At 37.1% G+C, this 15,180-nt stretch overlaps 1 pseudogene; it reads right to left on the minus strand.

Moving 5' to 3' along the window:
• Positions 1-4,535: 4,535 nt before the first annotated feature.
• LOC137716548 (rho GTPase-activating protein 1-like) lies at positions 4,536-10,676 on the minus strand (annotated as a pseudogene).
• Between the last annotated feature and the right edge of the window lie 4,504 nt (positions 10,677-15,180).

The following is a 15,180-nucleotide window of genomic DNA, read 5'->3' on the forward strand; positions in this document are numbered from 1 at the left end:
GCTTTCCAGCAAAGCTCCAGCACTAGCAGGCCATTTTCGACCATTTTCGGTCCGAACTCAACCCCAGATTGGTACATTTCGATTCCCTTACTCCTGAGCTTTACTTTGGCTTTTGAATTTTTTATTTTTGTTAAGAATTGAACATATTATGGCCTTTGAAAGTTTTCCAACCAAAAGCAGCCCAGTTCTAGCCTTCTTCAAAAAAAAAAAAAAAAAAAAAAAAAAAAAAGGGCCTAAGCCCAAATCTGGTCCAAGACCAAACTAGGTCCAAAACCTTTGGGCTATTATTTCTAGCCCGATCCAATTTCAAAGTGGGCTTAATATTCTGGGAATATTCTTTGGAATATTCCTCTGTTAACTTTTTCGGAATTTTCTCAAAGATCCTCTTAGGCTAATTTCAACGCCTTAAGTCCATTTTTTACATCCATTTAGTGAAATTTCGAAGTTTTAACATAGTTGATCATTGGGGCGTCTCGGTTTACTTTTTAGGGTCGACCGTTAACTTTTTACAAAATTTGCCCAGGACCCCACTTAGCGTATTTCGACCCTCCGATTCCAAATTTGTACTCCGTTTTCTCAAATTTAGTCATTTTAGTTGAGTTTTACTAACGACCCTAATATTATGCGTAGGTGCGACTATTGTCCGTGACTTTGGCTTTCTTAGTTCAAACGAGTTCGACTCAACGACATAATCTGTGTGTGGCTCTTTTCTTTTATATATAGTGTGTGTATATATATATATATATGTGTATATATATATATATATATATATTGGTTAGTTTCCCCATATATACTTATCAATGAATTTTTTTTAAGTGATTGCCATAATTAGATTAACGTTTATAAGAAATGTCTTATTGGTGGGAAATTAGGAAGTAATCCTACGGGATGCATAGGAAAGCTTACTATAAGGGGATGTCTTAATTATACTTATGGCCATGATTAATGTTTATGGAATAGTATTATGGCGACGTAAATTATTGATTTACCATCGTATGATTTTAGTTATGTTAGGTGTTAGTACTCGCCAGGGACAGAGCCAGTCTTTCACGTGTATGTGCACATCGTACTGTACACTCACTTTGGATCCATTGTAGGTGCCAATCCTATCCTAGATTTCTATAGGTAATTAGGACTCGTATGTGCTGCGCATAGCGCCAGTCTTCATGTGATTGTAGTATTAGAGCGTATATCATTGTTACACCTAGTCATGTTGATGTCAGAATAGCTCTACATGAACTCGTGTGTCAGCATGTATCGATGAGCACTTAATATCATATGTTTGTTTATGTGAGATTATGTGATATTGGTTGTTATGTGTTTATTTACGCAATATTGTGACATATGGAATTCTGTGATTTTGCAGGCTACTGTAAGTATTTTTCTACTTCACGTAGTATGTATATTTTGGAAACTATATTTGTTTTACGGCAAGGGATTATTATGTTTTTGAAAAGATCTTTACAACGCTTTATTTTTAGGCCCACTCACCCTTATTTTTCGCCCCTCCAGGTTTTAGTAGCTGAGCTTTCGTATCAACAAGGATTCTTGGAAAATCTTGGTATTGGAGATTACCTTCGATGGTATAATTCTCATCCTACTCTACTGTACTTTACTTATGCTCTGACATCGTGTGTGAAATGGGTTCATTCCCGCTCATCAGCGCACTCTTACATTTAGGCACTTTTAGGTTTAAATTTACTCACATTTTCCACGTCACTACACATTATGGCTTCGTCACCCTCCAGGTGTCGACCAGCACGGCTCAATTCGGAATCCAAGTGGTCATTCCGGGTCAAGGTGTTTCATATTTGGTAACTACTTTCAATTTTCAAACGAATGAAAATTGAAAGCTAAAATTTGTAAACTCAAAGAAGTTGCTTTCAATTTTTTTTATTGTTTTTAAACTAAGTATTTTCCTGTGGTTGAAAGAAAAAGTAGTTACTAAATGAGTTTTCAATTTTTAAAAAAATCAAATACAACAAAATGGTATCAAACGGCTCTTAATATTTTTGAAAGTTAATTAACAGTTTCCACTAAAATTTCCAATCTAAATCCACCATTTTTATCATTTTAAGGTTGGAAATTTTCTTTTAATGAAATATCTCAGAACTTTGATGTAAATAAACAAGATGAATCATATGCTTTCAAATGTATGCCACAAACATCAATTATGTATGAATATGTATGAATAGGATTTGCTTTCGTCAAATTTGATCACACAATACTGTAAGAAAACTTCCTAACAAATTATAAGGGTATTGATGTGTATGCAACGTTCATGACATTGATGGGTTGTTATTTTGTTATATCCAAAGCAAATCAAGCTTAATCATTCTCTTTAGTATTTCTTTTATGGGGTGTGATATCCACACACCCTATTTTACTTCTCACACACCTTTTCAACTTTCGACCGTCGGATCAGATGAATTGAAGAAGATCAACGGACATAAATTATCAAAAGGTGTGTGAGAAGTAAAATGAGGTGTATGGATAGCACATTCCTTCTTTTATTTTTGTGACTCTGTAGATAAACATCTTCTAAGGTATGATGGTCTAGTTTTCTTATTTTGTCTAGCTGTTGATTACTCTAATTTTGTTTTCAGCTTTCAGTTCTTAGCTACCTTCAATATTTTTAATTAGTTACTTGATGCAAACTAGAGTAAATACCATGCCATTTTTTTTTTTTTTTTTTTTGGTCAAATACCATACCATACCAAATTTGAGGCTTACTTCTTGTGCATAAGAGTGGTAATTCTTTTAGGACAAACTATCATATTCCTAGGAGTACTATGTGGTCGCTCTTGTACTGAATACTATGAAAAAGTTATATGTAGAGATATATTAGTCTAAATACAATAGATTATCTATACGAAAGGAAAACAAACCAATAACATCAATTTGATTAATCAACGGATAGGTAAATATGAGGCTACATTGGACTTGATTTTCAAAGCTCTTCTTGTATAATTGTCTTCTTAAATTTCTTGTTAATTTTAGCACTAAGCAACCATTCACATCAATCAAAAGTTTTCTTTTTTATTTATTAAGATTTGAGTGATTAATTGGTTAATTATCATGGAAACAACCTTATTTTTCTCTTCTTGTACTATTATTAATCTTTTGTACTTACGAGTAGTTACTTGTGTTTAATTTATCTATTTCACAGATAGTTTGGACTCAGATCATGTTATGCGTCTGAATGTGATTCTAAAATTATTTGTTTGTTTCAATTTTCTTTTTGTTCATAGAAAGAAGGCTCCATAAGTTAATCTAGTTAGATTGAATCTATACCAAAATTTAACAATTTTGAACTCAATGCCTAGTTGGGTGCACCACATCCAACCATGGTCCTACATTTCCTCCTCTAATTTTCAATTGCATGGTGAGGAATATCCCAGTGGCTCATTTACAGTAGCCACCTGTTTTATAAGACAATAGTTGGCTCCCATCACACCGTAGTCTGATGCCTCGTCTACATATACATTAATATATAACAAACAAGCCTTTGATATTTGATGGATGCCGACTGCTAGTGTTTGTGGAGAGTTCCACAATCCGATAGATTTTGTATCGTCTTGTTATAATTTTCTTTCCCACGTCGTGTTTATTGGCCATGGATTTGTGGTCCCACTGCGCATATGATGGGAAAGGACTTACATACTCGACGTCACGTTAATGTTCCATGGTGTTTCAGAATGATTTAATGTCATATGTATATCTTTTTTTTTTTAATATAAAAAGTATCTTACTATACATTGACGAAAGAATCATCTCCCTCTTAGCAGCAACATACTTTTAGCTCCCAGATCAAATGATACACCAAAGCAAAGTCAATAGCTCCAAAGAATGCATTAATTGGAGTTTGAACTTGGGATGGGGATCCAAGACCTTAATCGCTTTCCACTGTACCAACTTATTGGGGTATATGTGTATATCTTTATCTACATGGAATTGTGATACTAATTTGAGATACCACTACAATGGTAACTTAAATTAATACTATGCGAAAAACTCGTTTGTTGACAATTTAATCTTTAATTTTTACATCTTTACTTGAGACATGGGGAAAATAAAAAAGAAAGAAATGAAACAAAATCTAAAAGTAAAAACAACTTAATATAGTTTTCGGTTATCAATTTGTGTGCTTTCCTATTACCTTTCTTCTACGTACCTCCAACCAACCTTCTCCCACTCTTCTAGACCCTCATTTCTTTCACGTGCTTCACCTCTATCATAACACAATAATAAAAACCAAAAGCTAAATACGAAATGGCTATCAAACATGTGCTAAAGTTTTTAAATTTCACTAAAATTTTCTGGTAGATTTGTGCATCACTCCTGACCAAGTTCCCATTGATTGTTAATGATAGACAACGTTAAGAGGGTCTCTGGCCATGCACTGCTCGTGAGCGACTGATACTAGCATAGTTTCTAAAAGTGAGAAAAATGGTTCTCGAATTCATTTTTCACTGACCAAATGAGAAGGTAAAAAGAAATGTTTGATCACACTCATACACCAGGAACCACGCCAATGGAGACTCCTATTAACAATGTCGGTTGATACTAACAAATACAAAACAGGTTAAGCAAACCACCACCCAGCAAGACAGAAAACACATACATGAACAATGCACTCTTCCCAGTCTTGCAAATCATCCAAACTTTATATTCACACAATGTTGTAGAATCGGTTAAATCTGAAATTGTTGGGTCGAGCTTTTCTTCACCGCCAGGCTTCAATCCGCTCCATCGTAGAATCTATGCGACTCAGAGTGCTGATTCCCCTAGCCTTCTGAATAGGCCCTGTTCCGCATATTACAGAATGCTGTTCACTTGGTCTTTTAGGCACCATTTTGATATTTGAATCACTCGATTGACCAGGCACGCTCTTAGAGAAGTTGTGCGCTTGAACTTCAGAAGTCATGTTGTAGACTCTGCCAGCTTCCATTTCATTAACCAACGAGTCATCTTGCACCGCATCATCGCAACACCCACTGTTATCAGGATTGAGCTTCTTAACCATGCTCACCAAACTGCTAGCCTCTATTGGTTAGGTCACTGACTTGATTAGAGTTGGAGGAGGTTCCAGATCGAGGTTCTTTAGTGAACACCGACTGTTCTTTCCCTTCATTAAGTTTGCCAATACCTTCCTTTAAGGATTGTGAAGGGCTCTGGTGTCCATCCTCATCAGAGGGTTCTACATGGCACAAGGGAGGCTCTACAACAGAATCCTTCCTTTCGCGCAGTGTCTTCAAAATAAGTGTTATCAGGAAGTTCATCACTTGGACTGCATACATCAATGCAGTCAATGGATCTGCCATCTGAATCCAAAAAACTCAGTTAATATCCGTCAAACGCTCCAACCATTCAGTAATCTGTGATCCTCGGTGGCTCACTGCTGTCAACATTGTATTCTTATGTTTTACTTCTATTTTTATAAGGGATTACAAACTTAGTCAGAAAACATTTAATGACCTTCTATGTATGTAAAACTAGAGCAGAGGGAGGTGTCCCGCTGACGGTTTACACCTATGCCAGTCATATAGTACAAAGCTTAGCATACAACATATGACATGGTAACATCTTCAACATTAAACAAAAAGAAGATGAGAACTAACTGGAACTTTAAAAACTTACTACATGTACCAAAGTAAAGAATGAAAAGAATAAAGAACTCATACATGCAGCGAAAGCATGTATTCAAGTCAGCAATTTGATTATAAGAAAGCCTAGATGTGATCTTTCGGAAGATATATTAGTTATGCTTGCCACAGTACTGGTATATCAAACGCACTCTTCAGGCAAGACAGAAAAAACAGGAAACTATACACACCTGAGTCATGTTTGGTGCAAAAACCAAGGCTATATTGCGTGCATTCATCTTGTTTAGATGTTCCTGTTGGACAACATCAGCCATAAGGTTGATGGCCCAATCCAGTAGAGAAACTTCAGTCGGCGGTAGAAGCCTCACAAGCTGGGAACAGTCATCTTCTGACTGGCATTGCATTACCTGCTCAGGCGATAGAGAATCCACCCCCTGCTGGGAGTTCCCTAAACCAAGCCTAAAAAATCAAATCAAACATCAGGTGAATGTATCAAGAATCAAGATGATGCAGGATGAAGTAAACGGCAAGAAAGCACTTTTCCTTATGGCTGCTCACAAAAACCATGGATGCCTCATCGTGGGAGTCACAACCATGAGAAAACAATTGAAGATAACATTCAAGTCATGGGAACTCACAAGTCCTAGAATTTCCGCTAAACTCAAGAGCAGCATTAGAAAACGTGCACCAGAAGAAAACTAGACAATGAAGTTTGACTTGTAAAAGAAATGTAATGATTGCGATAAAAAATGCACTGATTGCAAAATTAAAAGTGAATGAAAATCCAAGAAGTTTTGACTTTGCAAACTAAAATACGGACCTTAGTAAAGTATAAAGGGAAGAAGATATAGAAGAGAGACCAGGTAAACAGAAGAAAGGAAGCGAAGATCAAAAGGGAGCCCATATGATTTCATAATTTCATAAATCAATCTGTCCCACAAAAGTTGCACCATAACCTAATTTGAGAACAATCTCCTTTGTCAAATCTCTAACAAAATCAAATCAGTAATCGAATCCTTAATTTACTTCTAAACAGACCCCTAAAATATGATAAAAGGTCTCAAAGTAGTAATAATCTTTTATATTCTTCATCACTCTCCCTGGACCCCAGCTAGAGGAACTTGTCTCCTGCGAGTTAATGTTCTGGTTGAGAACAAAAAATTAGCAAGTGATGCTGCAAGTATATAAACTTCAAAATCATTCTCGAGCACTTCCATTCGATATCGAGGAAAGGTATAAAAGATAGTGACAACTGACCAACTATACCTGGAGTTAAAGCAAGTGCAACAAAGGAGGCTCAAGGGTTCCTTGACAAAACAACGATCATGCTCCCATTTGTCAACTGTTGCGCCTTAATTAAGTTCATACTATGCTTTTAGCATGAGCCTTTGTGGTTTTTACTTTTTAAATAGAATTCACAATAAAGTTAAACACATTCTGAGTAGAAGACAATTCACAGAGGCACATAAACAACGAACACAGAAAAAATTATCCAACCCTTTCATCTTCCATAAACCCAATCTGAAAAATAAGAAGGATTTGAGAGAGAGAATGAATTCCCAGTGAAATGTTTTTCTAAGGGCTTCTATAAGGGCATCTTCAAACCATAGTGGAATCTCACCTGTTTTTCTATTTAACTTTATTGTTTGTCCCTGACTTTATAGAGCCAGTCTGAAAGTCCCACTTAATCAAATCCCATAGACAACTCCCTTGAAATTGAATCAGTAATTGAGTACTACTAAAAGTCTGAAAATAGTTAAGTAATTATCGCAGGACCTTCATTACCTGGACATTTATTTAGAAACTATATTCTAAGCAATGTCAAATATGGCAATTTGAAAATTTCTTTGTGACGAACTAACTACGGAAGTACATTTAAATTTATACATGTTGATGCCAAAACTAGATCAACCATTCCATTGTTTTCACGCAATTTGTGCCTTGAACATTCATTAAATCAAGGGGGAAAGTGGGATCATTGAGGGGGACAGTGTAGAGTCAAGTCAGCCAACAACCCCAACAATCAAATCAGTCAAACCAATGTGAGAAAGCAGAGGCAGAGATTTGGCTTAGCAAAAGACTAAAGTGAGCATACACTACACTTCAACAGCAATGTGGTATTTATAGGATTCCTTCTGATCGTTCTTGGTCCTTTCCTAAGAGCATATTTGGCAAAAGGTGACAACCAACTGTGGAAGACAATACTCCTTGGTTTCAGGGCTGGCTACCCTACTCCCATGGTAGCCTACACCAGTGTTTGCCCACATTACAAACCATATGGATGTTGTATCTTGAAGATAAGCTGAACCAGATTACAAAGGACATAATAACTACCCGGAAACGATACATACCAGTACATCATCGAACTTAATTTTCCTGTTATAATTGTCTTTCTATAAAAGAGGTGTTTTTTTCTATCAAGATTCATCAACCCAACTACCATGATAATCAAAGGGCTAATGTACTCATAGAAACAGTCATAGCATGACAAAATTAAGCACAATATTAGTGCAATGGCCTAGAATAGTCAAGAACTTTGTGACCAGGCTATTCGGAAAGTGCTGGTACATGTACCAAGGTGGCAAGGGTGGAGGTGGATCACAAAAGCAGCATCAGTGGTGACTTTAACCTAATGCAACACTTAGAAATCATAGTAGAATAGGATTTCCTTTTTAACTTTTCCTTTATTAGGATGAACTTCATAGACGCAACACCTGTATTAAATAATATAGGACGCTTTTGAACTCCTTGCTCTACATTGCAACATTATAATGTACAATGCTTCTGCCAGTGTGTAAACATCCATATAGTTGAGGGGCACAAAAAGCTGATTATTTAGACGTACTCAAAATCCATTCCGCCAAAAATGGTAAAAGGGTCATCTACAAAACACGTCTTCTGCAAACAAGTTCGCTTTAGTTACACAATATAAAGGACTCTAGCTTTGTATGTTTCATTTTGTTCAGATGTATAACTGCAACGGTTGTGTGAAATAGTGTAAGATTGACACTGAAATTAAGAGTTTGTAAAACAAGCTGACAAAAACATACACTTGAAGTTCATTTTTGAAGTCTTAAAACACATAGAGTTGTTTAAGACATATTAAATTCATACATACATTGAACTTCTTTTGGGATTTTTTTGGCACGTAATTTCTGTAAACTTGAAAATATGAAATAATTAGTCCAAAAGAAGCTATTAAGTACAACCCTTTTTGGACTATCCTAATTCATCACTCAAATCAGCTAACCTTCACATATTTCATGCGAACAAGCATATGCCAAAAATGATGCAATACATTAACTATCAATCATAACTCTACCTTGATCAGTCCTGCCAGACAGTGTATATCAATGCCTTCTGGTACATCTCCCCTATTTAATTGGTCCCTTACATGCTCCTCTTGACTGTTTTTGGCATTAATTCTGAAAATCCCTTCCGCCTACATGTATAATTGAACAATTTGAGAAAACGTCGGGGGAAATAATATAGAACAGGAACTACCCCATATCACACAAGAAATACAATGGATGAACCAGAACTATAGTTTTACCAATTCTTAAATCAGAATTCATGATATGAACCTGGAAAGCATGGAGGGAAGTGAATACCTGAAGGCCTCCTTCTGCATATAACCGTCCTTGCATAAGCAAGAGAATTGTTGGCACACTATTTCCTCTAGAGTCGTACGACAACTGCATGGACTCCGTGGATACTCCAAAAACAGTTGTACTACATATTAAAAACTTAAGGTCAAGGGATAAACAGAAGGGCAGAAATGATAATACTTGAATGATACACGATATCTTTCTAAGGAAAACAAGCACTACCAAGCTTTGAGTCGGGAACAAATAAATTTAAAAACAAATAGTTGAGCTCATGTAATCTTGTAAAGGGTTCCTTACACATTGTACAATTGCAAAGTTTAATCTCATTCACCTGCCATGATGCTGAATGAGATGGGATCCGCAATTGTCAATGTCATTGCCCTTACTGGATTAAAGACACCACCTTGATCAACCCATTGAGAAGATTATACTAAGCAATACTTTTGACCAAGTCATAACTAGACCAAAATCAAGGAGGTCAATAGAACATAATCAGGCAGTGCATGTACCCTCACAATTTCGAGGTTTAATGAAACCCGACCGAACACAGAAAATCAGAAATCGGTTGTAGTGCACCCTCCGAATCTTAATAATGTCATAGCAAAAGAAAACAATACTATAAAACATGCAATAGTTAAGTTCAAGAAATTCACAATATTTTTTAATATCAACCAAAACCAAATGCAAGCAAAACCCTTCAACTAAAACCAAATGCAAGCAAAACCCATAAACCCATCAACCAAAACCAATAATTTATCAATCGCAGTAATTGGGTCAAACCCACATTGACATAATTTCACCCAGAAAAGTAAAACATAAAGTTACCTTGCACTGGGAGGTCTCCTGGGCACTTCGGGTTCAAACTCCACAGGCAAACCCAAGAACCCATTGAACCTATCAAAGGTTACATGTGCCACGTGTCGCACATTGGTTGACCAGCCGATCTCCATAGCGCAAAACTCCCTTCTGTCACTCTTGCAAGGAATCAAAGATTTCCTGAAAAAGGTTACTAACAACGCCAACAGAGAAAGCTGCTCCCTTCTGCGCTTGTCACGGTCCTTCGCCTCACAGTAAGTCACCGCAGAGTCGCAATCGTCGTCGTCTTCGGTGGGCCGGGGTGGGCCGGATAAAAAAGACGGGGGTGCGCAGGATAAGGAAGAATTGGAAGGAGGAGGAGAGGAAGAAGAAGAGGAGCTGGGTCTTGGGGAGGAAGAAAAATGGGAAGGGGAATGGAGCACCTCAGTCATGGCTGGCAACGAAAGCAACCCTTTTGCTTTAACTCGATTAAAAAACAAAAGAAAGCGCTTTCAAAGATTGTTTCTTTGGCTTGGTCTTGTTCAAGGTTTTACAGAGTAGAGAGCGAGAGTTGGATGATAATTGGATTGAAAGGAAAGGGAAAGGGTCTCATTGGGGGAGATGAGCAGTGTGGGACGTGAGTATCATTAACTGAAATAAATATGGTTTTTTTGTTTTCAGATGGTGGAGAGAGAGAGACACAGAGACTTGGTGATTTGGTGGAAGTCTTGAGAGGGAAATAAAATAAGAAAACTAATGAAATGATTTTGAAAATTTTGAGGTTTAACAATAAAGGTAAAATAAAGGGTAAAGTAAATAGTATCAGGTTTGACTTTTTAGTGTAAAAATGTGGTTTTTCGTTAAAATGAACAGTATCGTAGGTTTTTCATTAAAACTCTCAATAAAATACGGTTGGGATTGGCATTAAAAAATGCACAATAATACTAAACTTTTTTATTAATGAAGAAAAAAAGAAAAGGCATAATCGGATAAATGGTCCCTGTGGTGCTAATGTAATCGGAAGATGGTCCCCGTGGTAAAAAAAAAAAAAGGATTTAAACCCTCGTGGTGTTAGTTCGCTAGCAACTTTAGCCCATAAGTGATTTTTCTGTTATATGTCCGTTAAATACAGGGTAAAAATATACACCTTCTTCCTTGTCTCTCTGCTCTCTCTCTCTCTGCAATTTGTATTTTCTTGCTTAAGGTCATCATTGGCAGCGGCCAGAACTTGAGGTTCTTCGAATGATTGTGAGCATGTGAGCTTTTTCGGAATTCTTTATGTAATATCAATAAAAAAATTGGGAAAGTATCTAATTTAAATAGCAAGAGAACGCAATTATTTTAAGAGTGGGCAAGCATCTAAATAAATAAATATGAAAAGGGAAAGGAAAATCTAAGAGAGATGGGGAGAGTGATTACCTTGACTTGATGTACTGTCCGTCAATGGGACCTCTAAGCTCAACATCTGGGTACCTCCTCACAAACCCTAGCAGCCTTTTTCTTCCCCAAACACAATTCCAGACAACAACCACCAGCACCAGCACCAGAAAGAGCGCCACTACCACCAACATCACCCATTTCTTGACGGCCACCATCAGAAACCCACCCATTAGCAACCCCATCGCTGCCACCACCATGAACACCCAAATCACCACCTTTGACACCCGAAACTCCACTTTCACCTCCTTGCTCAAAGTGGTCATCGACAAACCATACAACACTTTGCTCATTGAGCCAATGTGACCGGACGACCTTCTAGCCTCGGAACTTAGTGGGCCCGAGCCCAATGGCCTGGAGGTGATAAGGCCAGTTACCTGGAGTTGTGGAGCCAAGGGGCCTGAGGATTTCTTAGAAATTTGACCGGAGTTGGGTCCCAATCGAACGGATCCGCTGTTGTGTTGGGAGGAGGAAGAAGGGCGTGAGCCTAAGAGCCTAAGAACTTGGAAAGAGGTGAAGGTTCGTTGGATGGGGCAACGGCTACTGTCAAATTCCGAAGAAGCTCACGTGCTCGCAATCGTTCGAAGAACCTCAAGTTATGGCCGCTGCCAATGATGACCTCATGCAAGAAAATACCAGAGAGAGATAGCAGAGAGACAAGAAAGAAGGTGTACATTTTTACCCCTATATGTAACGGACATTTAACAGAAAAATCACTTATGGACTAAATTTGCTAATTGACTAACACCCCGAGGATTTAAATCCTAATTTTTTACCACCGGGACCATCTTCCGATTACATTAGCACCACAAGGGCCATTTATTCGATGAGGCCTAAAGAAAATGAGAATTGTAATGAGGGGGTGATTAGGAGAAATTATTAGGTCTATGCTGTCATCCGTGAAACTTCCTTATATATTTGACATGTGGACTCTTTTTAACACAACTGAATTTATAATTTACATTCTAATATTAAAGATTTTAGAAACTAAAAATAAATTAAATACTTTGAAAAATAAAAAAAAAACCCAGCTATCATCCCTCCGTCCTCCAGCGACCACCCTCCACCCTCCTTTACGACAAGCCCCACCCACGATGCAAGGGCGTAGCAGAGCTTCCGAGCTAGTAGACCCGAGGCGCTCAGATAGGGTAAGTGTCCTTCTGTCCCCAGCATCACCATCGTGTTCCGCCCGCCCAGCTGAGGATCAATCTCCCCCTGATTAGGGCATCTTCGATGGAAGATGCAAAATGACTTGAAATGTGTAATTTGCATTAGTGGAGAGAGATGTAAAAGATATATTTTGACTAGAAATGAAAATAAAGACCTAAATGTACATATTTATTTTACATCTTTGGTGGTGGGTCCTCCTATTGAAGTGAAAATCCCATCTGGCTCCCAAAACTGTTTCGAGGCCAGTTTGAGACATATAACCATCAGAATAGTTAATTAAATTGTTTAATTATTTATTTTTCCATGTTAATTAATCTAATTTATTATTGCCATCATCCTTAACCTAGAATAGGGTGTGCGATATTTTAAGTTCTCATTGACGAGGTTGTGAGATGAATTAGATTGTTCTAATTCTTTTGTTGGATTTGAAACTCATCTTTTAATCTACCTTTTTGTGAAGACAACAATGATCGTCTTTGAGGATCTCATAGACCATGAGAGATGCGTAGTTGCATATCATGGTGATTAATGTATTAATTACAACAGAACCTATTCCGTTGTAATTACAATGTAATGCAGTCATTCTCTAATACAATGCTCTCGATCACATTAGTTAGCTTATTTTATGTCAAGTGCTTAAGTGATCACTTATGATTTAACTCGATAGGTTTGGAACTTCATTCTAAATCATGATGCTTTGGGCAACGACTTTTGAATCATGTTGATAAGCATTCTCCTTCAATTGTGAAGATTAGAGATTCTTTGTTGTACATTCATTTGCCTCTATGATTAGGTAGCTTAACTCTAATGATGTCGTGGATACCCTCTTACATAGGAGTGTCTTTAACATAATCTAAGAATAAGGACCAAATCACAAGACATGTGTGATGCCTCATATTCAAGGATTAATATGTATTATTGTAGCAATCAAGTTCTTATTGACATGAGTACGTATCTAGTATACATAAATAGGATCTCAAGGAGATCACGTTTAGTAAACTTAATCCTTATTAAGCACCTACATACTTGTTTTAGCTACTCTCACTAATGACTTGAGACTAGACAATTGTGTAGACATAGTGTGTACCAATCTTACCAAAGTATATGATATCCACTAAAACAAAGACAACGTCCAGGAACAATGTTTAGGATCAACACATATGAAGAGGGTCTCTTTAACATTATCTCAAGGGTGAACTGTCAATTTAGTCTCTAAATTATCACTTGAGTGAAAATTAGGTCCCTAAACTTTTTTTTTTTTTTTTTTTTTTTTTTTTCAGAAAAATCAGTGTTTGAATTATAAAAATTTGACAACTATAACCTTAATATTATATTCGAAGCTACTATATTCAATTTTTCGTAAATATAAGTCAAATTACCTGCATGTGATACAAATTAGGGGGTAGATTGATAATTTTTCATAAAGAAAGTGTATGGAGTTAACTTTAGAGGGTAAAATAGACGTTAGATTCACAACCTATATGAAATGTTAAGGGCTTATATGTGAGAAAATGACTGTATTACATTCTAAAGTTTGTCGAGTGACTTAAGTTGACGAAAAAATAGATAAAATAGCTTTGCATATAATAGTAGGGATGAAATTAGTAATTTTTAATGAATTTAGGGACTCATTTTACCAAAAAAATAATCCAGTGACCTAATTTTCACTGAGGGGATAGGCCAGGGACTAAATCGGCACTTCACCCTTATTTCAAAGTTACATCTTACACATATATATAATCGTTATACATGGGCTCACTAATGATATTGCATTGGTAACCTACCTATTGCGATCTTGCCCAATGAATAGATTATGGACTAATCCTTGTTTTCCCTATAGATTTGATTGATTTTAAGGCATATTTCCAACAATCAGATGGGATAATCTTTGTTGAAATGGTGGTGTATGGGAAGGATGCTCATCCGTTGGTGGACATGGGGAATCTCATAACTTCATTACCGTGGGGGAAACTAAAAGACTTGGATTTCACTATGATGGCAATGGATGACTACAACGTCATGTTGGACATGGAGTTCATGGATAACATTCCCCATTACTCATACTATGTGCATTGTACAAGACAAAACAATGACTTGCATGGTGCCGTTGATGAGATCTACTAAGCTGAATGAGAAGTTCATGTTTGCCATGCAGTTTACAAGGTCGTGGAAGAATGGTGAGGTAACCCTCCTCGCAACGATGAAGAAGGATAAGCTCGTGGTGGACATCTCCCTAGTCCCTAAGATTGTGCATCTCTTAAAGGAGTTTGGCAATGTGATGCCGAAGGAGTTGTTGAAGAAGCTACCGCCAAGGATAGTGGTGGACCATGCTATTGACAATTGAACTAGGTGCTAGGCGGCCAACCAAAGCACCTTACCGCATGTCAACTCCAGAGTTAGAGGATTTGAAGAGACATCTAAATGAGTTACTCAATGCTAGATACATCCCACCGACTAAGAAAATTAGTTGAGCGCTCAACTAATATTTTTCCTCCTTGTTGAGCGCCTGAACTTCTCCTTCAACTTAGTTCCGGCATTGGAAGTATGACTAAGAGAGGTACAGC

Source organism: Pyrus communis, chromosome 14 (assembly GCF_963583255.1).
Source record: "Pyrus communis chromosome 14, drPyrComm1.1, whole genome shotgun sequence".
Classification (NCBI taxonomy): domain Eukaryota; kingdom Viridiplantae; phylum Streptophyta; class Magnoliopsida; order Rosales; family Rosaceae; genus Pyrus; species Pyrus communis.